The following is a 20,356-nucleotide window of genomic DNA, read 5'->3' on the forward strand; positions in this document are numbered from 1 at the left end:
GGGGACCTTGGATGGTCACTCCTAGAGGGCACTCCTCTCCCAGACTTTGTAAGTACTAAACAGCCCACAATTCGAGGTTAGACTCTCAGAGGGAAATCAAAAGCACTGTTATCTTGCTTTAATAATTGAGGATAGGATCTATATGCTTTGGAGAGGAGAAAAGCAAATGGCAGAGATGCCATCCAAGTAGGAAACTTGGTGAGCTAATCAGTATTCTCCCCTGAATGGAAGTCTCTATCCTCCTCCAGGACTGAGGCAGGGACGGACTTGCCTGAGGTCATATAGTGAGTTGGTAAGAGGAGAAAGTCACATCCAGTTCCCTGACTCTGTTCAGTGATTACTCACCCTACCAACAACCCAAAGACCTCAGCTCTTCTTGACTATCTTGAACTGAGTTGTGGGCTTGTAAGGTGCCCAGAAGTTTTGTATGGTTTTGTGTTATTTCTAGTAAGTAGCTGGAAGTCTGAGACCACGGTTGATGCACAACCAGAGGAAAGGGAAGGAAAAGAGGAAAAAGTAGATGAAGTGCGTCCTCCTGAACTCTTGCTATTTTGGTTTCAAACTTCACTTCTCCGTACTCTAACCATGAAAATACCGATGGTCATGGTGATGGCAGTGGCTGTGCTTTACTGAGCACCCACTCTGTACTATGTCCCGTCTTAAGCAGGCTCTCTTGACTCTCATGCTGGTTCTGTCTCATTTTTCTGACTTTTAAACCTTGGAATGTCCCACCCACTCCTCTTCTCCGTCCTCACTCACTCCCTTGATGATCTCATGCAGCCCCAAGATTGTTAATGAACTACACACTGATGAGCGTATCCCAGCCCCGGCCTCTCCCGGGGCCCCGGATGCTCACACGCCTCTGTCTACCCATCACCTCCACTTGGGTATCCAAGAGACTACTGCTGCTTAATGCGCCTGAAGCCAAATTCTTGGTTCCTGCACCCCACAACCAAAGGGTTCTCCTTTCACCCACTTCTCCGTTTCAATATGTGACAACTCCAGGTTACCCATCGTTCAGGACAAAATCTTTTTTTTTATTGCAAAAGTGTTGTTTCTTTTTTCTTAAATTTTTATTGGAGTAGAGTTGATTTACAATGTTGTGTTAGTTTCAGGCTTACAGCAAAGTGAATCAGTTATACAGATACGTATATCTGCTCTTTCTTAGACTCTTTTCCCGTACAGCCCATTATAGAGTATTGAGTAGAGTTCCCTGTGCTATACAGTATGTACAGTGTGTATGTGTCAATCCCAATCTCAGGACAAAATCTCGAGGTGTCTCTTTGTGTCTCACTATTCACCCAACCCACCCCTCATACTAGCTCATCCTACAGGTTCTACCTACAGAATATTTCCAGATTCTGACGGTCACTTATCACCACGACCACTGCTGAAATCCAAGCTCTCTTCCTCTCTCACCTGGAGATGCAGTCACCTCCGACCTGGTCTTTTGGCTTCTCCACTTACAGTGTTGTTGTTGTTTTTATTGGAGTATAATTGCTTTACAATGGTGTGTTAGTTTCTGCTGTACAATGAAGTGAATCAGCTATAGGTATACATATATCCCCTCCCTCTTGGACCTCCCTCCTCCCCCCCATCCCACCCTTCTAGGTGGTCACAGAGCACCGAGCTTACAGTCTTAAAAGCTACTTTCCACTGAACAACCAGAGTGGTCTTTCTAAAATATACATCAGGTCATTTCTCTGCTCAAGGCCACCAGTTGTTTCCCATCTCACTTAGAGTAACCCTGCCAGGCTGTATGATCCAACCAGCCCCTGCGTGCACACACACACACACACACACACCCTCTCTGCCCTCTTCTCCTTGACCCCCACTTTCCCATCCCTCCAGCCACACAGAGCTTCTTCATGCTCCTTGAACTTGCCAAGCACTCTCCCACTCCAGCACCTTTGAACTAGCTCTTTGCCGTACCTGGACATCTATATGGCACCTCATTTTCTTCCAGGTTCTGTTTAAGTATCATCTTATCAAAGATGCCTTCCTTGACTGTCCTTTAAGAAAAGTCACCCCCACACGCATACACTGTCTCCCCTACCCCTCAGCCCGGTCTTTATTTTTCTTCTAAGTATCATAACCACCTGACACAGATGTCATTGCCGTTTTCCATCTTCCCATGTTAGACTATTAACATCCGAAGAGGAGGGACTGTTCTGTTTACTGCTTGATTTCCAGCACCTAGAATACGCCAGAGTATGGGTTTATATGTTTATATTATTTGTTAAATCAATGAGTGCAGGTACCGTGATCCAATTTTACAGATGAAGAAACAGAGACTCTTAGAAGCTGATTACCTGCCAAAGACCAGTAAGCGGTAAGTTCAACCAGTACGTTCATCAGACACTGGAGTCTTTGCCTTGGTGTCCAGTCCCCTGTGGTGCCACCACGTCCATCACATTCACAACAATAAGGCATCTCCTTCTCCCGACCTCTCTTCTGCTGCTTCCGGGAAACAAACTGCTCTCGGGAGGTGTGGTGGGGAAATGCACAAACCAGCAACAGGCAGAGAGAAGTACAGGGTGTGTGCGGTTTTACTGGTGCCACACACCCGGCCTCTTCTGTCTCTTGTAATCGAGTTGCTGAGATGTGTACGGCTGGCCCAGATTCCAGGGCACCTACTCCACAGGAAAAGCGGGGCTTCCAAAGGAGGCTGGAGATGCCCACAGCCACTTTGCTGAGCCTCATCACACGCACTGCTCAGGCTTCTGGGTTAATCATGAGATGTGGAAAAGAGCAGGAAATCTACCTCCGTAACTGCAGCTCAGCTGGGTTCCTTAGGACATTTCCCAGCAGGCAGAGTGATCCCCGCTTTGCCAGTACTGCAGGCCCATCATTAAGCCCAAGATCCGCCATCCCCTCCTGGGAACAGAGTGCCTGACTCGCCCTCCCACCAAGACCTGCCGGGGGAGCCAGTGGACGCCCCTGACCCAGAGCTGCCAACAGATGCCGCCGCCCACCTGGCTGCCACAGGATGGGGCCGGGAGGGACAGGGCAGCTGGCCCCAGTCCGGCTTCCCGCTCCCCCTCCCCCGCCCCTCCCCCCCAGCGCTGACTCCCCCCAGCTCTTGTCAAACAGAACCAGCTCTGCTACTTACCAACTGTATCACCTTGGGCACGTTATTTAATCCAAGCCTCGGTTTCTGTGTGTAAAGTGGGGGTCAAGATCACGCTTACCTCCTAGGGTGGCCGTGAGACTGACTGAGATGAGGTCTACATTGCAGCCAGCACAGTGCTTGACCCGTAATGGAGCTGGGTAGGTGGTAGCTGTCATCAACACAGACTCAGAGGGCTGGCAGGGGTATCAGAAACCTTTCAGCCAGTGGGAGGCACTGCCAACTACACCCCTGGTAGGCAGGGAGAGCTGGACCAGTTGCCAGCCAGCCCATCCCTCAGTCTCTGGGGCAACTGCAGGGGTTCCTACCAGCCCCTCCCTCCTTCCTGCATCTGATTCCGATGCCATCAGCAGTCAGTGAGCCCAGAGGGACTCTCCAAAGCTCCCCTGGGTTTCCAGTTTCTAATTTCTACCATGATAACCTACCGTGGGTCCAGAGAAAGGCAAACTCTTGGCCACCTGAGGGACAGGGAGGCAAGATACCCAGTCTCGCTGTGGCTGATGGTAGAAAGCACGATGGCAACTCAGGTTTCTAAGCTTCCAAAGACAGTGGGGCCAGGCATGTGCCTACCAGCTTGGCTGAGTCTATTGCTACATCTTGGGGAACTGTGTTAGCCGCCTGGCATCTTGTTGGTGACATGACCTGGCTCACAGTGAGAGTGCTAACACACAGAAATCAGCAGATGTTGCCAGTCAAGGTGCCTCCCTTACCCCTACCCTCAAGAGCTGGTGAACGTTTATCAGCCCACCACCCAGCAAGACTGTTCTCGCTCCCCACCCCTGCCTTGGTTGCTTGTAACTATTCCCCTCACACTACACACCCATCTCAAGTGTTCCTGAAATAAACCGCCAGAGACAGGTGATGAGAAGCCACTGGGGACGCGGGCAGGGGGGCTGACCCCCTGAGCCAGCATTAAGGCTCCGCCTCCCTCCTTTCACTGTGCTCCTTCTCGGAAGAAAGTTCACCAGCAGGTATTTGGATGCAAAGACTCATCACCAAGATCTTTGCACCAGTGCTCCGAGGTGCATGTGGAGCAAAGAGGCAACCAGAAAAATGACTCAGAGCCCCGGAACTCTGACCTCTAGGGGACCACCTAGGGTCACAGAGACTTGTGGACTCCGCCCAGACCCCATGGAGAGCCTTGTGAGGAAGAGCTTGTGGGGCCGGTGGAAAAGGAGGGCTATCCAGTGTCAGCCAGCATCAGCGAGCTCAGCACAGACCTCAGCTTCTCTGGGGTCACGTCTGCATCGCCCCTTGAGGAAGCTGAAAGGAATCCAGGGCAGCAGCCTTGAGGCTGAGGGAGACAGAGCATCTCTGCCCCCATGCCCTTCACCAAATGGACACTGGCCGTTCTGTTCCATCAGGAGCATCGCTGAGCAGCAGCAGCTTCTCCAAGGACCCGGGGGCCCCGGATACTGGGAGTGGCACCGCGGGACCCCCGATGGGCATCCCCCTCCCTCCCCCTCTCTCCCCCACGGAACCCCTTTCCTCCGCAGCAGTAGGTTTCTCCCTGAACTTTACCCTTAAGGGAATCTGGTGCATTCTCTCCTACAATATTTATGACCCACATCAATTTTTCATTCATCCCATCACTCAGCTTCTCAGGCGAGTTTGGAAACTTTCCCTCTGAGTTCTCCTTCTGCTGAGGGTGAGATGGGGACCGGAGTAAAGCCCCAGGGACCTGCTGCACCATCCGCCCCGCCATCCTCCTGCCCGGAGAGCCAGTGTCTGCCACGTTAACTGCCAGCCCCTCCGCCCCTCTTTCTAAGCCGCTCACAATCTGATTACACCTCAACGTCCAACCTTACACCCCACCTCTGCGGCCCCTGCCCCCCCCCCCCACCTTCTCACTGTGATCTGCAAACACAAAGCTTCCCCTCCCTCTCTGGGTGGGGAAAGGGGTTCCTATTGCTTCTGACCCTGTCCTTCCTTTGGTGCATCTGGCCCTGCCTCATCCTCCAAGCCCAGACTAATTCCACATCTTCCCCCAAGCCACATTTCCCCTCATCTAACCCCCATACCATCTCCTTGCTCATCCCTGTTTCACTTCAGCCAGTAATTAATGACTCAGTATTTAGCTGTTCTTTAACTATTCTCTCTGGCTGAAATGTAAGCTCCCTAAAGACAGAGTCTGCACTTTCACACTTCTGTGGCCTGGTTCCCATGGGGCTTACGGTATATAGCACCAGCTACGTAGCAGGTGCTTCATAAATAACTAGATACAGAAATAAATAGCAAAGAATAAAATAACATAATAAAATGATAAATAATAATATAATTATAAATAAACGATTTAATACATAACTTGGTGGAAATCATTTGGACTTTTCTCTAATTTCTACCATGGGTCTTGGTAGAAGACCCATGGTAGAAATTATTATAATTGGGTCTTGTTTTTATCTGGTCTAATCTCAGATGTAATGATGATAATACAGAGATGTTCTTATCTCTGAGAAATACGATAGTATGTTAATTATATTAATAATAATAACGATTGCTCCAATTTATTGAGCCCTTACTCTGTGCTGGAAGCAGCAAAGTGTTTTGCAGGCACTATCTAGCTGACCTTTCAGGTAAGTGTTGTTATAACCCCCATTTCACAGGTGAAACACAGAGAGGTTGTGACTTGTCCAAGGACACACAGCTAATACGCGTTAGAGCAAATGCTCAACAGCTGTAGCTCAGACCAGGGCCCATGCTTAAACGTCGCCTCGTTCCTGCCACAGCTAGTATCCCTGCATCCCTACATCCCTGCGCACAGTCTCCAGGAGGGCAGCCTGAGGTGTGGACAATGCAGTAGCCACCAAAGGCCGGTGCAACCAGCCCAGCAAAAGAGGAGAACCTTCAGGTAAATATGGGGAATGAGCATAAACACTTATATCTGCTCCCGCCTGAAATACCAGAAATGTTATGTAAAGGAATAACAAAAGGGTCGCTCCCCAAAGACAGGGAGAGGAGGGGAAGCCACAGCATCAACACGACACAACAACGAAGACCCAACACGGCCAAAATTAAATAAATAAAATAAATTTAAAAAAAATTATATCAGAAACGAAAGTACTTCTATTTAGAGACAGATTCAGCAGTAAGGATACTGACAGCAACAGAGAAAAAACAAAAGAAAAAACACATTAAAAATTAGAGAGTACAAAACAATGAGAAAGACACAGCCCAGGTTCATTTAATACAGGGACAACTAGTCCTTAATACCTTACCTGTCTAGTAGAAATCACTACAATGCAACTTATTTTTACTGTGTATAATGTCACTCTAATTTATCTAGAAAGGATTAAATTGTGTTCAGCATTTTCTTTTTAAGAAGCATGAACTCGTTAAATTTAAAAGTTTTTTAGTTAAAATGTTTATAACATAGAATCCTAAAATAGTTTTCTCCTGATAGTCTGCCTTCCTCTATATGTACAAGCAGTCATATGTGATGATCTGACTGGACCTGTTTAGAAAGAAAAGGCAACTTTGCCCAAGAAGCTACTTTGCATGAACCTGAGATGAGGTGGAAGAAGGAAAATCACTGGACTGACTGAAGCAGAGTGATGATTAGGGATCAATGAAAATAGAACAGTAAACTGAGGGCCATGAATCCTGGCACAGCAAACAGGAGTAAATGAAAGTTTTCAGGAAAATAGTTATGTGGGATGCATATGCAGTCAACTAACCTTTGACCATGGTGCCCAAAACACAAAATGGGGAAAGGATAGTCTATTCAATAACTGGTGTTAGGAAAATTGATACCCACATGCGAAAGAATACCATAGACAAAAATTAACTTGAAATGGATTAAGGACTTAAATGTAAGACCTGAAACCATAAAACTTCTAGAAGAAAACATAGGTGGTAAGCTATTTGACATAGGTCTTCGCCATATCTTTCTGGATTTGACACCAAAAGCACAAGCAATAAAAGTAAAAATAAACAAGTAGAACTACATCAAACTAAAAAGTTTCTGCACAGCAAAGGAAACAACAAACAAAATGAAAAGGCAACCTATAGAATGTGAGAAAACATTTGCAAACTACCTATCAGATAAGGGATTAATATCCAAAGCATGCAAAGAACTCATATGCCTCAATAGCAAAATAAAAAAAAAAAAATCCAATTAAAAAGTGGGCAGAGGACCTGAATAGACAGTTCCCCAAAGAAGACATACAAATGACCAACGGATATATGAAAAGGTGCTCAACATCACTAATCATCAGGGAAATGCAAGTCAAAACCACAATGAGATATGACCTCACTACCTATTATAATGTTTATTATGAAAAAAGACAAGAGATAACAAATCTTGGTGAGGATATGAATAAAGGGAACCCTTGTACATTGTTGGTGAGAATGTGAATTGGTGCAGTCACTATGGAAAACAGTATGGCAGTTACTCAAAAAGTTAAACATAGAACTACCGAATGATCCGGCAATCCCACTTCTGGATACATATCCAAAGGGAATGAAATCAGTATCCCAAAGAGATATCTGCATTCCCATGTTCATTGCAGCATTATTGACAATAGCCAAGATAAGGAAACCTGTGTCCATCAATGAACGAAGAAAGAATATGTGGTATATATATTCAATGGAATATTATTTAGCTATAAAAAAGAAGGAAATCCTGTCATTTGTGACAACATGAATGAACTCGGAGGGCATTATGTTAAATGGAAAAAGTCAGACTGAGAAAGACAAATGCTACATGGTATCACTTACATGTGCAATCTTAAAAAAAAAAAAAAAAAAATTGAACTAATAGAAACAGAATAGAAGGGTCCTTGCCAGGGTCTGGGAGATGAGGCAATCAGGAAAACGTTGGTCAAACGTACAAACTTTCAGTTTTAAGAAGAATATGAATAAGTTCTGAGGATCCAATGTACAACATGGTTACAGTAGTTAATAATACTGTCTTGTATACTTGAAATTTGCTGAAATAGACTTTAAGCATTCTCACCACCAAAAAAAAAAAAAAAAAAAACAAGGGTATGGGGGTAGAGGGGAACCATGTGAGGTGATGAAAATGTTAATTAACTTCATCAGGACAAGTATTTCCCAATGTCTAGGTGTATCAAATCAGTTTGTACACTTTAAATATATACAATTTTATTTGTCAATTATACCTCAAGAAAGCTGGGAAAACAAGAACTAAATAAATATTTAGTAAATGAAAAAAAGTTATGAGGTAGGTGTTTAGGAAATATTAATTAGGAAACACTGTACAGACAGGACTAGAGCAGACAGGTACTGCAAACAAGGAAGTAATCTCTCTCTTCTTCTATGGCAATAAACTAAGAGTACCCATGCCTGACAGCAATTCATCAGCAATGTCCCAAAATTCAGATTCCCAAGAGAAAGAACAAACGAATAGGAGAGAAGAGATGCTACGTATATCCTCAGCCCATAGCTTTATCTGTTTTCAGTCTACAAACCAGTTTCTTACAGTCCCCTGGGAACAGGAACATGAAACTGCAGGAGGATAATGGCTGCTTTAACATCTCTCTCTAAGCTCATCAACGATGTGCTAATAGTTCATACATTTAAGCCAGACACTTGTAACTCATTTTCAGTGGTGCAATTGTCTAATAAATTGTTTGAAACTTTAAAAAATCTTCAGTGTTCCATAGAAATGGAAGCCTTTTCACAATAATTGAAACCAGTAATGCAAAACAAATGTATTTCCTTGATAAATTTAGTTTTAAGTAAGCTTTAATTTATATGTTAAATTTTTAAATTTAGTTCAAGTTTTGGCAGAGACATGTTTATTTTAATTGTTGGCCTTCAAAACTCTAGCTTAGGAATAAGCATCTGCCTCTTTTCAATTTTCCGCATAAACTGGGTAAATTTCTTCAAGTTGCAAATGAGGGGTGAACATACACTGTATTGCTTCTGGAAAGGTTACAAAATTGCAGCACTTTTTGTGAATCCTTTATGAGAGATCTTACAGCATTACCCTTAAATCTTCACTAGGGTTCTTATAATGTACTTATATTTAAGCTGTTTTCAAAGAACATAATACATTAGCATCTAGACCTTGTGCCCAAATATCGCTCTTTGGGGCACTTGTCGAATACTCTAATAAATTTTGAACTCCTCTCACTGCTTTATAGAGATTCACAAAACACATGGATCCTTTCTCTAAGATGAAAAACCTCCCAGAGGATAAGCACAAACCCAGCCTCAGCCCACCTATATTGGAGACCCTGTAACCAATCTGACAAATAATAACATACAGTGCGTATTTCTCCAGCTATAGCCTTTGGAGGAAATCAATAAAACTTTCAGAAAATTAAAGTTAGAGCTCTTGAAACACTGTAGGAGGTAACATTCATCCTTTGCAAATACCTTAAGAAAACTGACTTCTGAGAGAATCCAATCCCTATTATAAAATATTCTTCCTTCACCAGTAATGGCAACACTGGTAAAGGCACTGCTAAGCATGGTTGCACCCATCTGAACCAAGCAGGCATAGAATCTAGGTAACAACGCCCACTGGCTATTAATATGATGGAAACTATCTGTGAATTGGGACTCAGTTGATATTAACATGTAAAACCCCTGAAAATCTACAAGAGCATTTTCTTCTGGGGTGTTTTATTTCGTCGGTTTCTTTTTCAGTCTACCTTTTAAGGTATTACCCAATCGCCATGTTACGTATGGTGTCTAGCCATGGTACTGATGTTCATGATTCCATGAAATGGCATCTTTGCTTTACAAAGTATCAGGGTTATAACAGAGAGAGTGGTGAAGGACTAAGAAACATACTTTAATAGAGCCAGTTAACTTGCTGGACACTAACATCCAGTCAGGAGCCTCAAGTAACATCTCTGCCCAAAAGTTTCAATTGCTAAATAGCAAGGGAATAATACCAAGGCCCAATCACAGAGTAGCAAATACCAGAGGCCTGGGAAAATCCCAAGAGAATAGCTTCAATGGCAGTGATTCTCAAATGTTCAAGGTACACAAGAATCACCTGGTGAATGTGTAAAAACAGTTTCTGAGGCCGATCCTCTGAGATTTTAATTCAGCAGGTCAGGCGAGGTCCATGAATTTATAGTTCTAACACGGCTGGCGGAACCAGAGCTGCTGCTCTGAGGAACACACTTTGAGAACCACTGCCCCACCACTATTAAATCAGAGTCAGCAGTCTTGTAAAATGCAAGGTGATTTGCATGTTCATTAAAGTTTGAGAATCACTGCTTTAGGAGATGAGGCAACAGGTTTGTTTGGTTTTTTCCTTCCTCCTGTGATATCAGGATAGGGAGATGGTGAAAAGAGAGGTTTTCAAAAGAAAGTAAGTGCTTAAATCACACTCTTTGTCATGAAACAAACCTATCTGGCCACCTTGCTCACCTTCCTCAATGAAGCATCACTCACTCCTTCCTTTATCCACCTCTCCATCCTCACTGTACCTTACCTAGGGCTCACGAGGAGACAGAGGTCCCATATGAACTTCAGATCGGCATGTTATAGATTTCCCGGGAAAATCCAGAATTCATATAATTGTTTTTCTAGTCAATAAAAATTACACTGGCATTAAACAAAGAATCAAGTTTGAATTACATACGTTTAGAAAACTTTTCATGTAAATAACTTCACAAGAAATTCACAGAAAAATATTTTTTTAGACTGATTGGCAACAGGGCCACGACAAGAGCAAGAAATGTCAACAGAGTGGCCTCCTGTGGTCACCCATGTCTCAGAGATGGAGGAAGGAAAGATAGCCTCTTGACTGATTTGCACTGTATGTAATTTTACATTACATGTAATTACGTGGACTAAACCAAGTGTAACACAGAAGACTAAACATGCTATCGTTCCATGTGATGAGCCTCTACAAAGAGGAAAAAACAGAAGATGTGAAAAAAAAACCACTTTTTTTCTACTTTAATTTTGTACCTATATGAGATGATGAATGGTCACTAAACTTACTGTGATAATCATTTCATGATGTATGCAAGTCAAAGCACTACGCTATATACCTTAAACTTTTACAGTGCTGTATGTCAATTATATCTCAGTAAAACCGGAAGGAAAAAAAAAAGTGGAAGATGTGAATATATCAAGCCTTGGCAATGGGAAAGGCCTAAGTCCACGTGACTCATCACACCTCCTTCTTGCTGATTCATGCTATTGTAGATTCAGCAGCTCCAGCAGCGAAACAGCTTATCTGTTAATAAGCTACAGAAAGAAGAGCCCCAAGTCCCATCACGCACTGCAGAAATGTGATTTGAACTGGCAAACATCTCCCAATCCACCACAACAACCCCTTGCCTCGCTTACCTGAAACTTTCACACATACCACATCTCCCCAATTATTTCCATAATCAGTGAGCCTATTGCTGATCTAAAACCTGACACATACATGAGTAGATTCCAGGTCTGTTAAGTACCAGGAGCAAAGGAGGACACAGAAAAACACCGCATTTAGTCTCATTTTCTCTGAGAAATTCAGTGCACTGCAAGACAGCACTGGACTGAGAACACGGAACCAAGGTTCTAACACCAGTTTTTCTACCAGATACCTTGAAGCAAGTCACTTGGCCTCTTTCATTTCATTTCTTTCGAAATTAGACTACATTATCATTCAGATACTTCCATATCTAGGAGTCTGTGATTATGCTGAGTATCCATGCTATTAGAAAGCCAAAGAAACAGCTACTCAGAAGCACATGGAAAATAACCATCTTGGATGAGACTTAAGAGCTGCAGTGGCACTAGCTCCACACAAGGCATCCTAATCCCAGGTCAGAACTCGGTACTGCAGGCTGCCCAGAAACTGGGGCATATAATAAGGTTTATTCATATGAGCATCCTTCCTAACTTATTCAACCAGAAGTCTTTCATGAATACCACGCAGATGCTGAAATTAGGATCGCCATCCTTAGGTACCAGGGATTAAAGTATGATCCAAAGAGTTCAAGTTGCCTCCAAAATGTCTACAACTGCATGGAAGTTGAAGGCCTCACTCACCTCGTTCCCGCCACATCCTGCAAATCCTTTTCTTAGAAGGAAATCACAAACTCCCTTTCTTGAAGACAGATGGGTAATTCATGTACAACCATCTGTGAGACTGCCTGCATGGGGCCTCCTTGTTTGAAGACTACAGAGATTTTAAATTAAAAGGACCATCTATGTCAACTCTGTCTAGATGATGTGTTCAAAGGGAAGACTCAAAGCAGCAAACTAGAGGGAACTTTTCGTTTACTTATTTCTAAAAAGCCAAATAAACCCTCTAGGAATGGTTATCTGTCATTTCCTTTCTCAGCACCCACTGTTCCTTCTTCTGGCTGCAGTCACAATTTTTATTTGCAAACCATGACTACCGCCCTCAGTGGACCCATGTCTTCTGTCCCAGGCTTCCTTTTCCTCTAAGAATTTTATGATCTGCATGAATCACTTTGCATAGATAACTAAAATTGATCATTAAAATCTGAAATTAAAAAACAAAAAAAGAGCATGCAACACCCTGTTCTTATTTTGCTTCAAGGATACTCCTACTGAGCTCATGGAGCTGAAAGCTGCAAAAACTTGAAGGATCCTCCTCTCAGGTTGAAAGACTAGGACATGAAGTACCCAAGTATGCCACACAGAGTTCAAGAAAAGGAATACAGCCAGATCTTCCATCTAAGTACCAGGAAGAAATCGGAGGTAGGGAAAAGAATTGGGGTAGCTCAGCAGTAGCCTTTTTCTTAACGTCAGAAGCCTGATTTTTATTCCGAAACAAGACTATAAAACAGCATTTCCCAGACATTGTCGCATGCAGGTGTAATCATGTGACTGTGTCTGGGCCAATGACCTGCAAGAACAAGTGTTATGCTGGCTTCCAGAAGGCTCTGGCAAAAGTCCAACTTAATGAAATGAAAATGTCTGATTAGACCTTGACTTGTCCTGACAACTCTGGTCACAGGGAAAGCAGTCTTATTGACTCATCATGTCATTTCGCTCAACTATTGATGCAAGGAGTATCATGAGGAAGAAAGAACTGCTTGCAAATGTACAAAGTAAGCAACAAATACCCCTGTCAACAGTATTAAATTATTTATCAATCACACACTACAGGTTATATCACAGTAGTTACAATGATGGAGGCCACTGGGTCCTCACCAACAAAAAGACTGGCTCTTCCACTTTTAGGACAGTTATTTAGAGCAGGGGTCCCCAACCCCCCAGGAACCTGGCCGCACAGCAAGAGGTGAGTGGCGGGGAGCCAGCGAAGCTTCATCTGCCGCTTCCCATCACTCACATTACCAGCTGAACCATACCCCCAATCCCCCGTCCGTGGAAAAACTGTCTTCCACGAAACTGGTCCCTGGTGCCAAAAAGGTTAGGGACCGCTGATCTAGAGGACTACAGGGCACTCAGCGTTTATCAGGAGTCTGTGCTTTCACAGAATCTACTCTTCAGTAAGTCTACAAATCTTTTATCCTTGGCCCTAAAAGCCAAAATCAGGGTTGTACTTTATTATAATCAAGGTGTTTAGGAATTTCTGGTGAAAATAAAAGTTTACACTCAAAAGTGAATAAATGTTCCTGAATCTACCTTTCATCTTTGGTTAATACGTTTCTTGCTAAACAAGCCAAATTCATAAAGGAAAAGACAGGTTACCTCATAACACTTTCTTTTCAACTAAAGCAGTAAAGACCCACACTAACGCTGCATTTTTTTACTTCCAAATTCTATACATCAGGCTTCTCACAGAAACTTTCACTTCAGCCAGTGGAATACCTTGCAGGAGGCAGGCACTCAAGAAATATTTGTTAAGGTGACTTGAACATAGTAACACATTAGGTGAACATTATAGGAAGTTAGCCTAAGGGCTCTTCACTGAGAAGAAAACAGTTTTTTACCATGTTCTTTATTGCCAAGTGAAAGGATATACATATATAGCCTTCTTCGCTCAAAATGTACCCTCTCCACATCACTGACATCCTGTAAATGGCCATAAATCACAACTGGTCCTTGTCATGAGAAAAAACTGTGTGTGTCAACTTGAGTTTGTCTGCCTTAAAAGACAGGTGCAAGGGTAAAATCAAACATATTTAAGTGCTTGGGAAAGCAACACTGCTCTACAGAAGCAAGGGAATATTAGGGGCAGGAATTACAAACATATACACCTTTTATAGCAATAGACTCCAGACAGGAAATCAGGATGAGACTGGTCTATCCTGGCATTCATTTCATAGAGTTTAGTTTCGTCTGATGAATATTTAAACCCAAAGCACTGCAGTGGTAGTGCCAATATATGTCATATTTTCAGTTGCATCTCCTTTCTGGACTAGGAGCGCCCCTAACTATTCATAAGCCTTAAAATCCTAATTATTGGGTAGACCAGCGGCAGACTGGAGTGACACGAAATTAAGGTTGACTTTTAAGAAAATAGGCACACGTCTTGTACTGCTCTATTAGATACACTTTGGCATTTTGCAGAGCCCAAATGAATTACAGAAGAGACACAGGTACTGTTAATACATCACATGCCTTCTAAAAATTCTGGAAGACGTGGGGAGTCCCACATCATTTCTTTGGGACTAGAGACGTTGCCAAGGACTGAAATTGATGATGCATAGAAGGAGAACCCTCCAAAACTAACTCCTCTGCTTTGCTGACCCAAAGGAAGCCAAAGGAAAGAGACTCTCTCACTCCAAGTAACTCCCTAAACTAACAATGTTTAGAAAAAACAAGTATTTTCAAGATGGTTCAGAGTTGGAGGATAGCAGGCAGAGAGTAGAAACTGACTTGGATTTGATTATGGGGTCACGAGAAAGGATCAGAAATGTTCATTTTTAGTTATTACTGAAGTTTTTATAAAATCCCAAGACATTCACTAGAACTTTACTAATTAAGACACGTAACCCACACACAACTAGACTACAAGTACTTATAATACATGTTTTTGTTTTTTGTTTTTTGAGAAAGAAATCTCAACTACCAAAGGTTCACCAGCTGCAGGACTTCAAAGGCAGTAATAGGAGCAATGGTCTCCAATGACTCAATTTGGAAAGAAAAATCTCTCACACAACCCACGCATTAGACAAGATGACATATACATCTACTTCAGGACACCTTACATTTTGGATGAATAGCCTTGAATTTACTTCACAGCCAATAGCTTGCCAGAGAAAACTTAGAGTTGGATCCTATTACTTAATACACTAAATCCACAGCTCAAAGTCCATCTCACTGGATAATTGAATATAACTAGCGATGGGAATTAAAACTGAGGATGCTAGCAGCCCTGATTTCACTGTTATTATTTGTACTGTGTGAAATGATTTTCGTATTGGCAAGTATGGGATCTCTGAAACTGTGCACTCTTCCTATCTACCATGGTACATACGATTATTTGCCCATGCACGCTCTGAGGGGCAATGCGGTACAATGAAAGGAGCCCTGAGCTTGAGTCAAAACCAGTTCTAGTGCCAGCTCTGCCACTATCTGGCTGAAGACCTTGGACCACACTTTAGGTCTAAGTTTACTCATTAATTTATTTAATAACCATGATTTGATCACAGACCTAAAAGAACACAACATTGCTCAGCTGTAAAAGGGGGGAAACTAGACCTAGTTTATAGAACTGGTGTTAGACTTAAATGAGATAATGGGTGTACTTTGCATCCAAGACACATTGGTGCTAGTCTTCTTCTACCGCAACTATCAGGCACTGTGTTCAGTCTAAAACACCATTGCAGGGAGCACACTGGAAGCCCTCATCTCGTTTGTCATCACTGGGTAAAGCCTCTTGCCTCTTAGTCGGTAAAATCCATGAAGGCCAGGATTTTCTTCTTTCTAATACACAGACGCATCCTCTGAACCTGCATGTGCCTCAGCATCTAGTAAGCACTTAATAAATAATTGTTGAATGAATAAATTCTCTTTTACTCCTTAAAATAACTCTGGATCAACTAATATTTTTACCATTTTACAGTGAGGAGGCTGAATAATGAGATAAACTGTCTATACAATCAGGTGATAAGGCCCTTCCAATTCCACAATGCTATCTATAGTTGTTATATTTTCCAATAGTTCATCATTATATCATTCTTCCTAAATAATTGCTACTTACTCACATTTATTTATTGGTTATTGCTTAAATAATAGCAAGAGTCTCAAACTATAAAATCTACTCCTATCTTTAAAGAAAATAAAATATTTGAACCATAAAAAAAATCATTTGTTTATAAGAAAACTTTATTCTCACATCTACACACGAACTATCTAATGAGGTTATTCTTTTTTTTTTTTTTCTTTTTTTTTTTAATGAGGTTATTCTTTTTTTTTTTTTTTTTTTTTTTTTTTTTTTTAAACATCTTTATTGAAGTATAATTGCCTTACAATGGTGTGTTAGCTTCTGCTTTATAACAAAGTGAATCAGTTATACATATACAATATGTTCCCATTTCTCTTCCCTCTTGCATCTCCCTCCCTCCCACCCTCCCCATCCCACCCCTCTAGGTGGTCAAAAAGCACCGAGCTGATCTCCGTGTGCTATGCGCCTGCTTCCCACTAGTTATCTATTTTACATTTGGTAGTGTATATATGTCCATGACACTCTCTTACCCTGTCACATCTCACCCCACCCCCTCCCCATATCCTCAAGTCCATTCTCTAGTAGGTCTGTGTCTTTATTCCCGTCTTGCCACTAGGTTCTTCATGGCCTTTTTTTTTTTTTTTTTTTTCCTTAGATTCCGTATATATGTGTTAGCATACTGTATTTGTTTTTCTCTTTCTGACTTACTTCACTCTGTATGACAGACTCTAACTCCATCCACCTCATTACAAATACCTCCATTTCATTTCTTAATGAGGTTATTCTTAAGAAACTCTTCCGGGCTTCCCTGGTGGCGCAGTGGTTGAGAATCTGCCTGCTAATGCAGGGGACGCGGGTTCGAGCCCTGGTCTGGGAAGATCCCACATGCCATGGAGCAACTGGGCCTGTGAGCCACAATTACCGAGCCTGCGCGTCTGGAGCCTGTTCGTCTGGAGCCTGTTCTCCGCAACAAGAGAGGCCGCGATAGTGTAAGGCCCGCGCACCGCGATGAGGAGTGGCCCCCGCTTGCCGCAACTAGAGAAAGCCCTCGCACAGAAACGAAGACCCAACACAGCCATAAATAAATAAATAAATAAATAAATAAATAAATAAATAAATAAATAACTGATTGAAGGACTTAAAAAAAAAAAAGAAACTCTTCCAAGTAGTTTTCCCAACCTAAACTTCCATATACTTTTCCCCAAATAAGAAGCGAAATAAACAATCAGTCAAGAGTGATATTAAAAACATGGGGGCAATCCTGTCCCTAAAACATTTCTTCACCAAAATTTGGATTCTTTCACTTTAAGAGCAGCAAGATCATCTTTTTTACTATCTTTCAGAAGATAACTGTAGCTTCCCTAGTCTGGGGCCCTAAATGAGAAAGACCTCGGTTAGATGCAGCCAATGTCACAGGGTCTCCTGGCTCTGAATCAGTATTTTCACACACTCCCAATCATAAATGCCCCAGAGACCTCCTATCCCCAAAACTGACACTGCTGTATCTCAAGTTCAGGTTTACAGAATGATGGCCTCCTCCAAGGCCTTCCTTAGAAAACGTATTCCCAAATTTGCCATCTCACCTCATGCTTCCTTCTCCAAAAGCAGCCTACTCTTTACCACTCATAAGTCTTCTCCTCTAAAGGGCTCAACGTACATTGGGGCACTCAGCAGATATTACACTCTACTCCATCAAAAGGATCTCATAAATTTGTTTTAATTTAGTAATTAACATTCCTCTAGACTCGCAGAAGTGTTGAGGGCAAAGTCATAACGCTTTTAATGGCAAAATCAAACTGTAAGCCCAGGTCAGACTTCACATCTAATGCTGTTGCTGGCAGACCCAGTGATTTTGAGACCGAGCAAGATGATTTTATCATTAAGGCATCACCACTGCTGTGCAGGGAATTTCTCTTTCATTACACCTCAGCTCCCTCCCACCTCAAAACGCTGCGTAGAGTTCTAACGTACTCTGAAACCACAGTAACTTATGACAGAGCAGCCATTATGATGACCTGTAAGTCATCAAGATACATATCAACCACTGGCTATGTTATTAATACTTGAAGTATCAAATTTGCTAAGGAAGCAAAAAGGAGCTTCGTTCTTCCTCAAGGGGAATCAGAAACCAGTATGTTCAAGAGAGGATTTCCATAGGAAAACCGCCCCTGCCTCAGACAGCACCTACCATCAACATGTTTATGGGCAAACACAGTATCAGAAAAACATGCTGTGAGTCTTAGAAACAGCATATGCCTCATTTCATACGGGCTGCTATGGTGCTAGGCATTGTTTTTTGGTTTTGTTTTTTTTACTGCATTTCAGAGAAATAACCGTAAAATGAAGGTCTATAACCAGCATATAACACAATAAACAACAGCATCAACTTCTGCACCCTTTTTGTGAATGGTTTCCCTATGCTTTAATTGAAAATGTAAGTTTTAATATGCTTTGTGTTTTCTCTCAAAATAGTTTGGGACCAATTCTATTCTAAGACTTCTGTATTTACCATCTCCATCCAAGGTCCAAAGATTACAGAATTTACAAATGAAGGACACCCCCTACACACACACACACACACACACACACACACACACACACACACGTCAGTCATAGAGGAGCTATGACAACAAAATTCCTGAATGACAGAAAGAAACACAGAGGACAGTGGCTTGAAACAGCAATGGTGGTCACCACAAGCTTTGTCCTAGAGTTCAGCTCAGGTCTTTCTGAAAGCCTGGACCAAAAATTCACAAAAACAAGAAGCAGTAACACAGTTCACATAACTTTCCTGAGCTTAAATGTATAATAGATCCGGGTAACTGTCCAATCTAGGTTGTATCTTCAGGGAATCTCAAACTCTCATAAAAAACCAAGGTTTCTGGCTCAAGGAAAGGCTTAAAGTTAGAGATGAGCATTGTTAAATCACTGGTTCCTATTCACATTTCAACCCTTGAAATAACGCTTCACTACTTGTCTCAGTCACCAGCGACTCTAGTCTGTCTTGAGAAAGCTCACACGCCTCCCTGGACTCAGCCATCTCCTTCTCACCGACAGGTCAGGTCCAATACAACCAAAGCTTAATTCACTTTAAAAGATATGTGAACTATTATTCAAGGACAGTAGCTGTCTGTTTACAGAAGCTTCATCCACATCAAGGCAGCTGAGTTTGTGAGCTTGATTTTTGTATTCTTCTTTCATTCTGTCAAAATTCAAGCTTACAGATATTTCTGCTTTCAGTCTATTCTTTAATAAATGTCCCGCTCAGTGTAAGACAGGACTCAGAGTTTCAATGACATAACTGTATATTTTCCCAAGAAAATTGTTTATGTACCTTTCCATAAATGTTTTAACTTTTTCACCTAGAATATAAAATCCTTGAAGAAAATGTCTGTCTTCTATAGTTTAGCAAGATACATGCTCAACACAATTTCCAAATCACCTTTAGTACCAATTTTAACCATGAAGAACACTGAAAATTCTACTGTAAATTATCAAATATATGGTAGCAAATATATAAATGAAATTCTTCTGTCATTTAGTACAAAGAAGAGAGATACAAATATAGGATAATTTCTCAAATGAGTTTCAACTACTTAATGTGCTACTTTAAAGCATATTCACAAACAACAGAAATAATCAATCTGAAGAACTGGATTCATCTCTATACACAGGGGACATTTTTATACAGTTTCTCGAAGAATTAGCCACACACAAGCACAATAGGTACCATAAAGATTAAAAGAAAGTAACTGCATTAAAAATACTTGTTTATTAAAAGGAACGGTTCCTATTTTATATGTATACACATCTATTTTTATAGAAAAGAACACATCTATTTTTATTCTAATTTCCATGACTCACTCCCCACCCATTCACCGATGAGATAGATAACAGTTGATCCTATTTTTCACCTTTTAATTTATTCTACCTGGAGAAATAAAATTCATCACTGTCCCATGTTATTTTCCCTCCCCTTTGGACATTTATCCACTAAATAAACATCTACTACCCACTGCTGTTAAGCAGTGTGCTGGGTCCTGGGGCTCCATCCCAGTCTCCTCCGCTGGTTTCCCCTATTTGCCCCAATTTCTAAGCGCTGAAGTGTCCCAGGACTCAGCCCTGTCTCATCCTCAAGTCAGTCTACACATGCTCACTTGGTGGTCTCAGCTAGTCTCCTGGTCTAATTAGCATCTATC

General features: G+C 42.0%; 1 long non-coding RNA gene across 7 annotated transcripts in view; it reads right to left on the minus strand.

Annotated features, from left to right (window-relative positions):
- LOC137757991 (uncharacterized) overlaps positions 1 to 20,356 on the minus strand; it is a 52,410-nt gene that overhangs the window by 27,386 nt on the left and 4,668 nt on the right. The window lies entirely within an intron of this gene.

This window comes from Eschrichtius robustus, unplaced genomic scaffold (genome assembly GCF_028021215.1).
Source record: "Eschrichtius robustus isolate mEscRob2 unplaced genomic scaffold, mEscRob2.pri scaffold_598, whole genome shotgun sequence".
Taxonomy (NCBI): Eukaryota; Metazoa; Chordata; class Mammalia; order Artiodactyla; family Eschrichtiidae; genus Eschrichtius; species Eschrichtius robustus.